At 44.7% G+C, this 13,210-nt stretch overlaps 1 protein-coding gene across 1 annotated transcript in view; it reads right to left on the bottom strand.

Annotated features, from left to right (window-relative positions):
- Positions 1-12,340, bottom strand: part of LOC311106144 (phosphatidylinositol 4,5-bisphosphate 3-kinase catalytic subunit beta isoform-like) — a 68,099-nt gene extending 55,759 nt beyond the window's left edge. The window contains exon 1 of the mRNA XM_084148471.1: positions 11,945-12,340. The gene's annotated coding sequence lies outside the window, so the exon portion shown is untranslated. The remainder of the gene's footprint in view (positions 1-11,944) is intronic.
- Between the last annotated feature and the right edge of the window lie 870 nt (positions 12,341-13,210).

Below are 13,210 nucleotides of genomic sequence, written 5' to 3'. Positions count from 1 at the left end.
CACACACACACAGAAGACAGACACATAATACACACTTGAGGAGGAAGGCTGCTGACTTCCTGTGTTTTCCCAAAGGCAAAGATGGCCAATCTTCTTAAGGAGGGCGTGACCCTGGGCAGGCCAGGAAAACAACGACAGAGTTTAGTTGTGTGTTTGTGTGTTTTTGTCTGTCTGTCTGTCTGTCTGTTCACTATGACAGTGTCACTCAGGATGGAGCACATCACCCACCTTTAAGGGACTAGATACATTCACAGAAAGAGAGCGATGAAATGGGCATAATTAAATATACTGCACGCAGTCACGCACACAGTCCATTCTGAGTTTCTCCAGAATAGGGTATGGAAATGGACAGGTAAACACGTCACACAAACAAGCAGAGACACACACACATCGCAAAAACCCCTACGAGCGGCAGACTCATGCTCATTCCAGGAACTTTGTGGCTGTAGCAGTACTGATACGATCTTGTAGTCTGGAAAGTCAATGTTTAACTGACTGGATGGATTCACAGGGAGCTGGGCTTATCAAAGCTCTCACATTATCACATGACCCAATACATCCAAGAGCTGTGTTTCTCAGAGTCTGCTTTTATGTGTGTGTGTGTCTGACTGAGTATACGGTTCATTGCTGTCTGTCTGTCCGTCTATGTCAGTCTCGGCCTGTCTCGCTGTACCAGGAAACCCTGATGCTAAACGCTAACCAACACTCCAAACCCCTAGCAACACAGCCTACAAATCAAATCAAATGTTATTTGTCACATGCTTCGTAAACAACAGGTGTAGACTAACAGTGAAATGCTTACTTACAGGCCCTTCCCAACAACGCAGAGAAAAATATAGTAACACGAGGAATAAATACACGATGACTAACGATAACTTGGCTATATACACAGGGTACCAGTACTGAGTCGATGTGCAGGGGAACAATGTCATTTAGGTAGATATGTACATATAGGTAGGGGTAAAGTTACTAGGCAACATGACAGATAGACAGTAAGAGCAGCGTATGTGATGAGTCAAAATAATTAGCGCAAAAAGGCTAAATGCAGATAGTTAAATAGTTAATCAATAGCTACCAGGACTAACTACACTGAACAAAAATATAAACGCAATATATAAAAGTGTTGGTCCCAAGTTTCATGAGCTGAAATAAAAAATCCCAGACATTTTCCATACCCACAAAAAGCTTATTATTTAACATTTGTTTACATCCCTGTTAGTGAGCATTTCTCCTTTGCCAAGATAATCCATCCACAGGTGTGGCATATCAAGAAGCTGATTAAACAGCATGATCATTACACAGGTGCACCTTGTGCTGGGGACAATAAAAAGCCACTCTAAAATGTGCAGTTTTGCACACAACACAATGCCACAGATGTCTCAAGTTTTGAGGGAACGTGCAATTGGCATGCTGACTGCAGGAATGTCCACCAGAGCCATTGCCAGAGAATTGAATGTTAATTTCTTTACCATAAGCCGCCTCTAACCTCGTTTTAGAGAATTTGGCAGTACGTCCAACCAGCTTCACAACCGCAGACCACGTGTAACCACGCCAGCCCAGGACCTCCACATCCCGCTTCTTCACCTGCAGGATTGTCTGAGACCAGCCACCCGGACAGCTGATGAAACTGTGGGTTTGCACAACCAAAAAGAAACCATCTCAGTGAAGCTCATCTATGTGCTCGTCATCTTCACCAGGGTCTTGACCTGACTGCAGTTCGGCGTCGTAACTGACTTCAGTGGGCAAATGCTCACCTTCGATGGCCACTGGCACGCTGGAGAAGTGCCCTTCACGGATGAATCCCGGTTTGAACTGTACCGGGCAGATGGCAGACAGCGTGTATGGCGTCATGTGGGCGAGCAGTTGGCTGATGTCAACGTTGTGAACAGAGTGCCCAATGGTGGCGGTGTGGTTATGGTATGGACAGGTATGAGCTACAGACAACTAACACAATTGCATTTTATCAATGGCAATTTGAACGCACATAGATACTGTGGCCCATTGTCGTGCCATTCATCCGACGCCATCACCTCATGTTTCAGCATGACAATGCACGGACCCATGTCGCAAGGATCTGTATACAATTCCTAGAAGCTGAAAATGTCCCAGTTCTTCCATGGCCTGCATACTCACCAGACATGTCATCCATTGAGCATGCTTGGAATGATCTGCATCGACGTGTACAACAGAGTCTTCCAGTTCCTGTCAATATCCAGCAACTTCGCACAGCCATTGAAGAGGAGTGGGACAACATTCCACAGGCCACAATCAACAGCCTGATCAACTCTACGCAAAGGAGATATCGCGCTGCATGAGGCAAATGTGGTCACACCAGATACTGACTGGTTTTCTGATCCACGCCCCTATCTTTTTTTTTTAAGGTACATATCTGTATTCCCAGTCATGTGAAATCCATAGATTAGGGCCTAATTTACATTTACATAATTTAGCAGACGCTCTTATCCAGAGCGACTTACAAATTGGTGCATTCAACTTATGATAGCCAGTGGGACAACCACTTTTTTTTTCCTCTTTTTTTTTTTTATGGGGGGAATATATTTCAATTGACTGATTTCCTTATATGATTTTACTGCACAATGACCCTGCCTGCTAGTTAGCCATTGATTCAGTGAAGAGCCCAGTGTTATTTTAGCCTGCAAAGCACGCTTGAACAAGTAACTCAGTAAAATCTGTGAAATTGTTGCGTTTATATTTTTGTTCAGCGTATTTAACAGTTTTATGGCAGGGACACAGGGGCACAGTTATTGATCCATTCCCGTTTGAAACAGCACACCCCTCTACTAGAGATGAGGAGATTAGAAAGAGATCCATCTCAGTGGAACTTGATCGGCGTCCGTCTAAGCTGCCTGGAACCACAGTAAAAAGGGGCCTTCTTGTTCAAGCGTGCTTTGCAGGCTAAAATAACACTGGGCTCTTCACTGAATCAATGGCTAACTAGCGGGCAGGGTCATTGTGCTAGTCGAACAACGCTAGCGGGACGTAGCACAATGCACAAAGCAGTGGTGGATGACGCAGGTCTGGGTACTGTGTCGGTGCTCTGAGCGTAGATGCTTACGCAGACAGAAAGCCTTCACACAAACACATCTAGTATACACTTCCTCAAAATAGTCAGAATTCATCTAAGATAACTCAAGAAATGTCATTAATTTTGACATTTTTGCAGAGGAGACCTTATTCGCTCAATTTTGCATCTGACTAGGAGGTTTGGTGCAGTATTTCTCAAGAGAAAAAATGTGCATGAGGACAAGTCGTCTCTCGTTGAATGACAACAGGCACTTCATTGAAGAATCCCTACTGTTGACCAATCGCCGGCGAGGGGGACGTAGACTTCGGCTACCGACCTTGGCTTGCCTCAAGAATAAAATGTGTGCTCGAACAGCCGATAAAAAGTCCAAAGCGAACAAAAACGTCACATAATGTTGTCATAATATATGCACGAACTGTTCCGGCTGGGAAGCATGCGGACACCTTTATCCAATTATGATATTTACGTTTTTTAGTTTTTCTTAATTGGAAAATGTTCTATAACTTTCACTTTGAAAATGTGGAGTAGGTTGTGTTAATCTGTAGGAGAAAAACCCCAGAATTGAATGTCCTTTTAGATTTAATTTAAATGCAGCAAAATGCGAAAAAGGTTCAAGGGGGTGTAGAATTTCTATAGGCACTGTACGTAACAGCCCACTTCACCTTGTCTAGAGAACACTGCCTACATGACAAGACAAACACTTATCGCTCTCAACTGACTAAATCTTAAGACCCACCAGCCAGAGACAGACACACCACAACCCAATCTGCCACCTTTACAGAACTCCCAAACCGTTCCACCCTTATCATTCTACCAACACCACACTGGCAGCCTGGCTGTCACAGACCCTTTCTCCCTTTCCCTCTCCCACACCAACACACAGATACCCTTCCTCTCCTCCACCCATCCCCTCTCTGTGGTATGCAAGGAATGTAGATTTTGAGGGGTGTATCATCACACCCACCCCACCTAACTCGGTCTCCCTCTCTCCACCTAAATTAGCCCCCTTATCCATAAACTCCCTGCTAGTGTCCCTCACTGACCCCGCTCCCACCCCTTACCCATGTCCTGCTACCCCCCACCGTCATATAACTATACAACCCACCAAAGGAGGTGGGGCTTCCCATTCCAATCATTACATTCCAAAATGGCACCCCCTGAGGTGCAGTGTTCCCATCTCGACACTGTGGAATTATCTTCTTACATCACAGGAGGCTGCTGAGGGGAGAACGGCTCATAATAAGACAAGGCATCAATACAAGCTTAACAGTGATAGTACCTTCAAACCATGAGTGTCTCAGAGTACAACAATCCACTTACTGTTACCTCAGGCTAGCTCTGTTGTCCTTCCATCTGAGAACCATTGGGGTTCCATTCAAAATGCTGCACTTATAACAGAGCCTCCATTGAGCATGCTTTTAGTCCAGGACAAGGCTTAATCTGGGTCTGGGTTAGGGTTATATATCTCATAACTGAGTCTCAGTTGAGCATGCTTTTAGACCCAGACTAGGCTTCATCTGGGTCTGGGAAAACTGGCCCTAGTAGTTTTACTCTTCACATCCTTTCAGCAACAACTTGACAAGATGGCGCTGACAGACATGGCAGCTCTGCTTCTAGCTCCTAAGCAACTTTGAACAAGCATTTCGCTACACCCGCAATAACATCTGCTAAATATGTGTATGGGACCAATATCATCTGCTAAATATGTGTGTGGGACCAATAACATCTGCTAAATATGTGTATGGGACCAATAACATCTGCTAAATATGTGTATGGGACCAATAACATCTGCTAAATATGTGTATGGGACCAATAACATCTGATAAATATGTGTGTGGGACCAATAACATCTGCTAAATATGTGTATGGGACCAATAACATCTGCTAAATATGTGTGTGGGACCAATAACATCTGCTAAATATGTGTATGGGACCAATAACATTTAATTTGAACTCCTTTAGTCTTAAACACACACTGATCTCAGTGATCAAGAGCCCTCTCTCTCTCTCACACTCACACACACAGGAATGCAACATTACACACACATTACGCTCTCACCAAACACATACAGGTCCTCAAGGGGGCATTACAGAGGACCCTGCTTCATCACGGCCTGGCCGTAAACAAAAGACCTCTGTCTGTCCATCACAAACACAATACACAGCTACACTAAGACACATTTATTACAGCTCTACTCAGAATAACACATAGTACAGAATCACCCACTTAAAGTCCATACATTTGAATTATCTAAGAGAACTGGTGATGATGATGTTGTGTGAGAGGAGTGTGTGTGTGTCTCCTGGAGTGTGTGAGAGGAGTGTGTGTGTATCTCCTGGAGTGTGTGAGAGGAGTGTGTGTGTGTCTCCTGGAGTGTGTGAGAGGAGTGTGTGTGTATCTCCTGGAGTGTGTGAGAGGAGTGTGTGTGTGTCTCCTGGAGTGTGTGAGAGGAGTGTGTGTGTGTCTCCTGGAGTGTGTGAGACAGCCCGTGACCTTAACCCCTGTTCTTCTCCCTGTCTATTTTTAAGGCCCATTGTAAGACTGCCCCCTGATGTGTGGTGTGTGTGTGTGAGGGGGATATAGTTGCCAGAGTTCCCCTGGATGCTGTAAATCAGTTACCTTCTGCCTGCCTGACTGAACAAAGGTCTGCCCCAGCCAAGGGCATGGTGCACCAGACACTCACACACTCACACACACGCACGCACGCACGCACAAAGACACGCACACGCACACACACACACACGCACGCACACACACGCACACACTCACACACGCACACACACACACGCACGCACACACTCACATACACACACACGCACAAAGACACGCACACGCACACACACACGCACGCACACGCACACGCGAGAGGGTGAGATGGAGGAGTAGCAGACACCAACAGTAAGAAATAACGTTTCCATGATGTCTGCTCACCACAAATACTAGCACAATATACTGTACGTTTATGTGTACATTCAAATCTGCACGTGCACGTTTTTGTGTCACACACACACCTAACCTATAGGAGTGATGTACAGTATTTGGCTAAGAGCAGGTCAGGTGATAAACAACAGGCAGAGGAGGCAGAGAAAACCCCAACAGCCCAGACTGACCAAAGTGTCCAGGCCGGGTGGGTCCGTCTTAGTTAACTGGGGGTCTGACTATCTCACAGCAGGACAGGGGAGAGAAGGTCATGGGGTTTCTTCACCTTACTTAATAGAACCATGAGATCCATGTGGTTTTCATGAAAACATTCCATTGTCATCAACTGAATATGTCCCTGACTGTATATAGGTTAACCTGTGCGATTGCATGTACACAAACCACTGCATGGAGGTAAGTAGGTAACACACTATTTGACTGCACAGCATAATGGTATGTAGGTAGCATTATTGCATGTACACATATAGGATGGTATGTACTGTATTTAACACTACTGCATGAAAACCGGTAGGTAGGTGGCAGGTAGCCTAGTGGTAAGAGCGTTGAGCCAGTAACCGGAAGGTCTCTGGTTCGAATAACCGAGCCGACAAGGATAAAAATCTGTCTATGTACCCTTGAGCAAGGCACTTAACCCTTATTTGCTCCAGGGGCACAGTACTACTATGGCTGACCCTGTAAAACAACACATTTGGGTCACATATGACAGTATGTTTTGTAAGGTTCACTAAAAGTACAGCACATACCTATGTAGAACAGCATCTGTGTGTTGTGTGCGTAACTGTAGCAGTGTCCAGCCTTATTAAGGTAGCGTTGCCATGGTGAGGAGGGCAGAGTCCCTCCCTCAAGTTACAGAGAGAACATTCTAAACCTCCAGGTTAGGACCACAACACATCCCTCTTTCTCTACCTCAGTCTACCCTTGCCTGACGACTCAAACTGAATTCTTCCGCTGCTCTATGTTCGCTGCATACTTCCGTCTGAGACTGCCGTCGTTGAAGTCATTTGTGGTGATGTCAAAATGAGGGGTGTTCTACAAAACAAAGCCATCAGCGATTGGATCATCTCTAACAAATCAGAGTATCAAAGCCAATGACGAATTTACAAAACAACGCTTTACCCACGGGTGTTCTGGCTTTGGCCCAACCCATCAGTTTCTGGGACCAATCAGAACGGTTAGAATGTGTTTGCATTCTAGAAATTGTCAGGGAGGTACTCAGAGTCAGACTCATTGCGGAGAAGAAACTAACGTCCGTGGGCATGACGTAGCGTTTGGCCAGAGCAAGGCGTTTGGGTAGCCAGGTAAAGTCTACCCATCTTCTCTTCTTACTCGCATCAAACTCTTATTTTCTACCTCTACTTGCCTCACTTCTCTTTCTCTACAGTATATCCATCCAACCCTCATTCTACACCAAGCAAACCTCAATCAAATTCTCACTCTATACCAAGCAAACCTCAATCCAACCACCATTCTACACCAAACCTCAACCCAACCCCCATTCTACACCAAACCTCAACCCAACCCCCATTCTACACCAAACCTCAATCCAACCCCCATTCTACACCAAACCGCAATCCAACCACCATTCTACACCAAACCTCAACCCAACCCCCATTCTACACCAAACCTCAATCCAACTCCCATTCTACACCAAACCTCAATCCAACTCCCATTCTACACCAAACCTCAATCCAACTCCCAATCTACACCAAACCTCAATTCAAAACTAGATCTGCTCTTTCTATGCCTTTCTGCATCTACTTAAGTATTTTTTCCTTCCATTGACCTCTCAACCTTTTCAACTCCCATTTCCTCTCTCCTTTACAACACAAACTAATATATTCATCTTCCTTTCTTTCGTTTCAATACCTCCCCTTCATTCCTCCTTTATTCTTGCCTACATAGCTGTACCTATCCTTTCTCCCCATGTTCATCCCTCCTCCTCTCTCCGTCTCTCCTCTCCTCTCCTCTCTGCGCTCCGAATTCCTTTGCAGGTCTTGGCTTGTGAAGGAGGAAAGTGGAGAATTCCATGAGGCTGCTGTTCTCTCTGGCTCACTCACTGGACATGGCACAGTTGCTATATTTCTGCATGTCCTGTATATGCTAATCATGATATATTTAACACTACTATGTGTAGATCTACCTACTGTATATCTCTGTATGTATGTGACCTCATCGGAGGGAATGCTAGTGCTTTGTGCATATTAAGGCACAGAAGGTAGTTGGCTCAGGGGATACGACTGTTTGATGGAGCATGACAACCCCCCCTCAAAACACACACACAGGAGCACAGCTGTTCACACACACTCCTGGCTTCCCTTCGGATTTCGGAGAGGATGTTACACAAGCCATCAACGGCTGTGAGGGGTGATTACATTTGACTGTGACAGCAGGAAGTGTGTGTGTGTGTGTGAGAAGCAGTTAGGGAGCGAGAGGACAGTTGAGGAGGATGGTGGATGTGTGGCAGCAGTATTAGAAGATGCAGGTGTCTCATTCATTCAGCAAGAACACAGACTACTGTACAAACACACCTGACCTCAACTGTATTGTATAAACAGGCAGGTGGGAAGTATATGTCCCTGAAGAGTGTTTCAGTACAGTAAATGTATTTTAATGAATAGAGAGAAGGAAATAGAGAAAGAAGAGAGGGGGGAGATGGCAGCACACCATGCATTGAGATGGAGGAGGGGATGTCAATCACAACCCAGCTGGATTGGATGATGGGGTCCAGATGAGAGAGAGAGACACAGTGCAACTGGCTAATTTAAAGGTGTAGGAACAGTAGGAACCAGTCCTTTTAGCTATCACTGTTCACCAAGGGGAGATCAAGTCATTTTATAAGCAGTGGGGGACACAAAGTTTTCATGGGACACAGCTCTTTTAATAACTTTTACTCAGTCATTGAGTTTCTTAGGAGAGGCCTGGTTGTGGAGTAAATAGCAGGTTGTCTAAAGGGCTGCATTGTTAAGGAGACTGGAGACTGACGTCAGCAGCGTTATCAGTGTTCCCCACCCACTACCTCAGAGGGGGCTTGAGAACAGCCCCTCCCCCAACACGGGGCAGCCTGGCCTGCTGCCAGATTAAAAATATATCCTCTGTTTCCCACAGTGCTAACAGACCAACTCAAAATAACATATCTTTCAAGAGAGAACTAAATACAAGTTAATTTGATTAGTAGATGATCATTTCAACGAGAAGCTACAGTAAATGGCAAATACTTATAACTATCTGTGTATAATCAGTGCTCCAAATGTTAACTTAATCATGATGTGTTTGCTAATGATCCTCGCTTTCTGCACTATTGAATACAGTGCAATCATGAGGCTACACACACACACACACACAATAGTCTCCTATCATCACTCACAGACAGACAATTCAGGTCTGACCTTTCTTTCCAAGAAGTGCATTAACGCTCTGAAAGACAATTAGTTCTGCAATCATGGCCCCCCTCTGGGCGCACTCTTAAAATAGTGTGTGTGTGTGTGTGTGTGTGTGTGTGTCTGTGTGTGTGTGTGCAGCATTGGCTACTATGACTGTATGTCTGTATGAGAGGGCCATAGATAAACCATGCATGATTGCCATGTACGAATTAATGTGGTGGAAGTGTGTTTCTGAGGTCGATGAGTGTGTGTGTGCTTGTGTACTGGATGTGTAAATAAGTCAAGTGTGTGTATTAAGTGTTTATGCAAACAAATTGTCCCCTCGGAGGCACAGAGCTCTCTCTCTCACATGACTGAGAGAACTGCTCCATTCATGGCTCCAGTCACCCAGACCCTGTGTGTTAGTGCTCTGGGGGGCTGTGTGTGTGTGTGTTGTGTGTTGTGTGTTGTAATTGGCTATCATAGCCAAAGATACACTGTGGTACACACACACTCCTGTTTGTGTCCCTGACGGTCCCCTGACCTGTGACATGATGACTCCCTCGTCTCCTCCGGGAAGCTTACTGACTTACTGACACATGGTGCTTGGGTCCCAGCCAGGCACTGATTCACAAAACCACCACCACTGCAAACACACACGTCTGAATCCAATGATTATTTAGACAATAATAGAGCAATGTGTGTGTTGGAGTGAGATGGTAAAAAAATAGAGAAACAGAGAGACATGTCTGAGTTGTAACAAGTGTCAATTCCATTGTCTTATCTTCAATGGAGAAGAAAGAGTTGGCCCCCTTGGGACTGAAGGGTGTGCGGACCACAAATGTACTCATCTCAGTCGTACAGTGAAAATAAGTCACACACTGTTTGTATCCACTTTAACCACTATAGAATATGCTGCCAAATAATTAGACCCGGCCTACTTAAAAATGCACTATGCAGAAATCTCTCCACCATTTCCTGGTCGCTAATATTCTAATAGTTTGCCTAATTTCAGTATATGTGACAAAATAAGTATAGTGTAGAGAATCATCTAAACCGCTGTGAAATATCTTTACCATAACCAAAAATATTGTATTTTCAGCTGTTTGAAGCTGGTGTACAAAACCGAAAGTAAAAGATGCAAAAACGAAACTTAAGAACAGGAAGCATAGAAATAGCGCACATAGGACAGATCAATCACTTCTTAGACTTGCTTTCAATGAGAATGACAGATCTATAACTTACATTTCTATGTGAATTTCGTCAGGTCACCCAAAAAGTTACATATTGCAGCTTTAAGGGAGAGAATCTAAGAGACAGACATGCTCAAACTTGCATGAACATTTTAGTTTATTAAATATAAGTGAAACTGCATCTAAAATTGCATCACTTTTAATTCACTAATATAGCTAAAGGACAGGTAAGGTGTGTCATCACATTGGCTAGGCAATAACTATGTCAAAGTCTCAGACATAGGCTGCTTGGAATCATAGTCCTAGACCTAGGCATATCTTGTTTGTCACCAAGTGTGCTCGAGGGGTAGCCTATCCAAGTGTAGGCAGGTCTACAAGCTGACAAAGTGGCGCAATGGGCCTGGCGAAAATGACAAACAGTGTGCTACTACACTTACTTGAATAAGCTATTCATTAATTATTGGGGACATGGTAGACAGTCATCTATAACGACATTGACAGGCAGGCAGGCAGTCACGACTCAACTCCCGAAATGCACTATCCGCCGGTCAACCGCTCAATTCTACCCATCCTCTCCATAAACTTCCCGATTTTAAAACTACCACGAGGCAAACGTCCATGCGACGTGCCCTATTTTACCACTCTGTCAATGTTCCTTTGACACTTTGGCATCGACCACTGCGGCGGGATTCCCTTCAGTTTGAGAACATGAAGGCATAGATGACATACAAAATAAGTCCTGACATAACCGACAGCAAAGAAAAGCAATGGTACCAAGTGTAGCCTAAACATGTCCCCATCGTGTCATCCGTAGCCTAGAGTCAACCCGTGGTTCTGTATAGGCTGAGATAAAGAGGGGAGCAGCAGCGGGATACACCAGGAGTAGGCTACACCGGGTGCAGAGGGGTGAGCGAGTGCGTCAAGCCCGAGTTTTAATGGCAAGTTACCAAACAAAATTAGAAAATGACACCCAACATACCCGACCCAGCTGCATTGTAAATAAATAGCCTAATAATTGTGAGACCAAAACATGTCGCTGCTTTCAAAGGCCCATATTAATAAAACGACTACAGTCCAAATATCTTTGGCATAGCCTACCTAACTCGGGTGGGTGGGGGGTTTGTAGTTCACATGGTCCAAGGTGTGGGCGATACTGACGGATGAGAACACTAGGGATAAGGCAGAATGCATCCTTGGGTGCTCAGAGAGAAAGCCAATCATGAAACTAGTTTGACAAAATTATTAAAGTAATCTTTTCACGACAAAAATGAAAATGTAGCCTATAACTTCAAACAACCATCTGGGTGAGGTCTCGATACAATGTAGCACTTCAAATCCACCTGACTCCTTCATGTAGGCTAGCCTACTAATTCGAGGTAGCGACGGAATTGTGCCAGGGACTTACCTTGAGTTATATTTTTGTTGGGAATAGGAAAATATCGACCGTACGAATGAGGAAATAGGCCTAGTTAAAAGTTGTTTTTCTCTCGATTGAATCCACAAGAACGAAAGTTCGGCTTTAGAATAAAAATATGCCTGTGCGTGGCAAGAAGATCCGTGAGAGCCCGCTGTCTTCTTCCCGCAGGACAATGCGGCCAGGTGGGCAGATCGGCGTTGGCTTCCTGTTTTTCAGAAGGTGAAAACCCGCACAGTTCAGCTGCTGTTCGTTTTTTTCTTATTCTATCCCTTCCCTTCCCTCTCTCCCCCTCCCTGCGTAGCCTACACTGTTCTTGCAGCCTAGTGCTCAGTTTCAGCCGGCTTTGCTTCTCCTATCTTCATGTCCCCGGCATGAAACTTCGGGGCCGAGGTTTCACCCGGAAACACAAAGTTCTGAAACCTCTCCAACTAATTGAGATGAAAGAAAGAAACGCGAGTGGAATTTGCCAGTTGAAACATTCCAACGTTGCGGATGGCGCGTCGATTATCCCGGTCCATTCTTTTGGGAGGGGGTCGCGTGTTGACTTGAGCCCGTCAGTATACAGGGCTTTCTGTGCCAGCCGGTGCCTGCCTGGTTGTGATGCTGTGTTAAAAACAAATAGGTACACTATGCCTTATTTTGCATGCTAATAACTGTAATGGCGGTACATTAATATATAGCTTAGCCGACTGTGAATAGACCTACATTATCAACATGTAGCCCCCTAGGCTAATAGTACACATTAAACTAGGCTACATGATTAATCATGGTTTTGACCTAAACCGTTTCATAGAAAGTAATGATAAGCCAGAGGTATTTATTAGGTGTTAATAATTGAATTATAATGCCTGCACCATGTAACACAAGTCAGTTGCCTCATCATCAATTGAAAGGGCAGCAAGTTAACCACGTTTACCCTTTGGCAAGTTGGTCGTATGTCCTCTGATCCATTATATTTTGTCAAGCACAGTGACAAAACGCAGTAAAAAATATGTATTTGGTCAGATATAGTAGTCCACTGTTGCTGCAGGGAGAAATGTAACCGATTAATGAAAGAGCTGTGTCGCCCCCTGGTGACTTGGTTATATAAATTAGGACATTTTCTTACGTCATTCTTGACTTGAACAGGGGTGCGTTCAGTTCGATTCAACGTTTGCTACGTTGCGTGAAGGTTTGTACTGAAAGACACGTTTCCCCAAAACAGTGAGCACCGTTTTTCAACAGCCTTTGGGGTACGTTTTCTCCCGTTTGGGA

This window comes from Coregonus lavaretus, assembly GCF_964263955.1.
Source record: "Coregonus lavaretus genome assembly, chromosome: 30".
In the NCBI taxonomy this organism is placed as follows: Eukaryota; Metazoa; Chordata; class Actinopteri; order Salmoniformes; family Salmonidae; genus Coregonus; species Coregonus lavaretus.
Note: the sequence above shows the minus strand (reverse complement) of the source record. Positions and strands in the feature narration are given on the sequence as shown.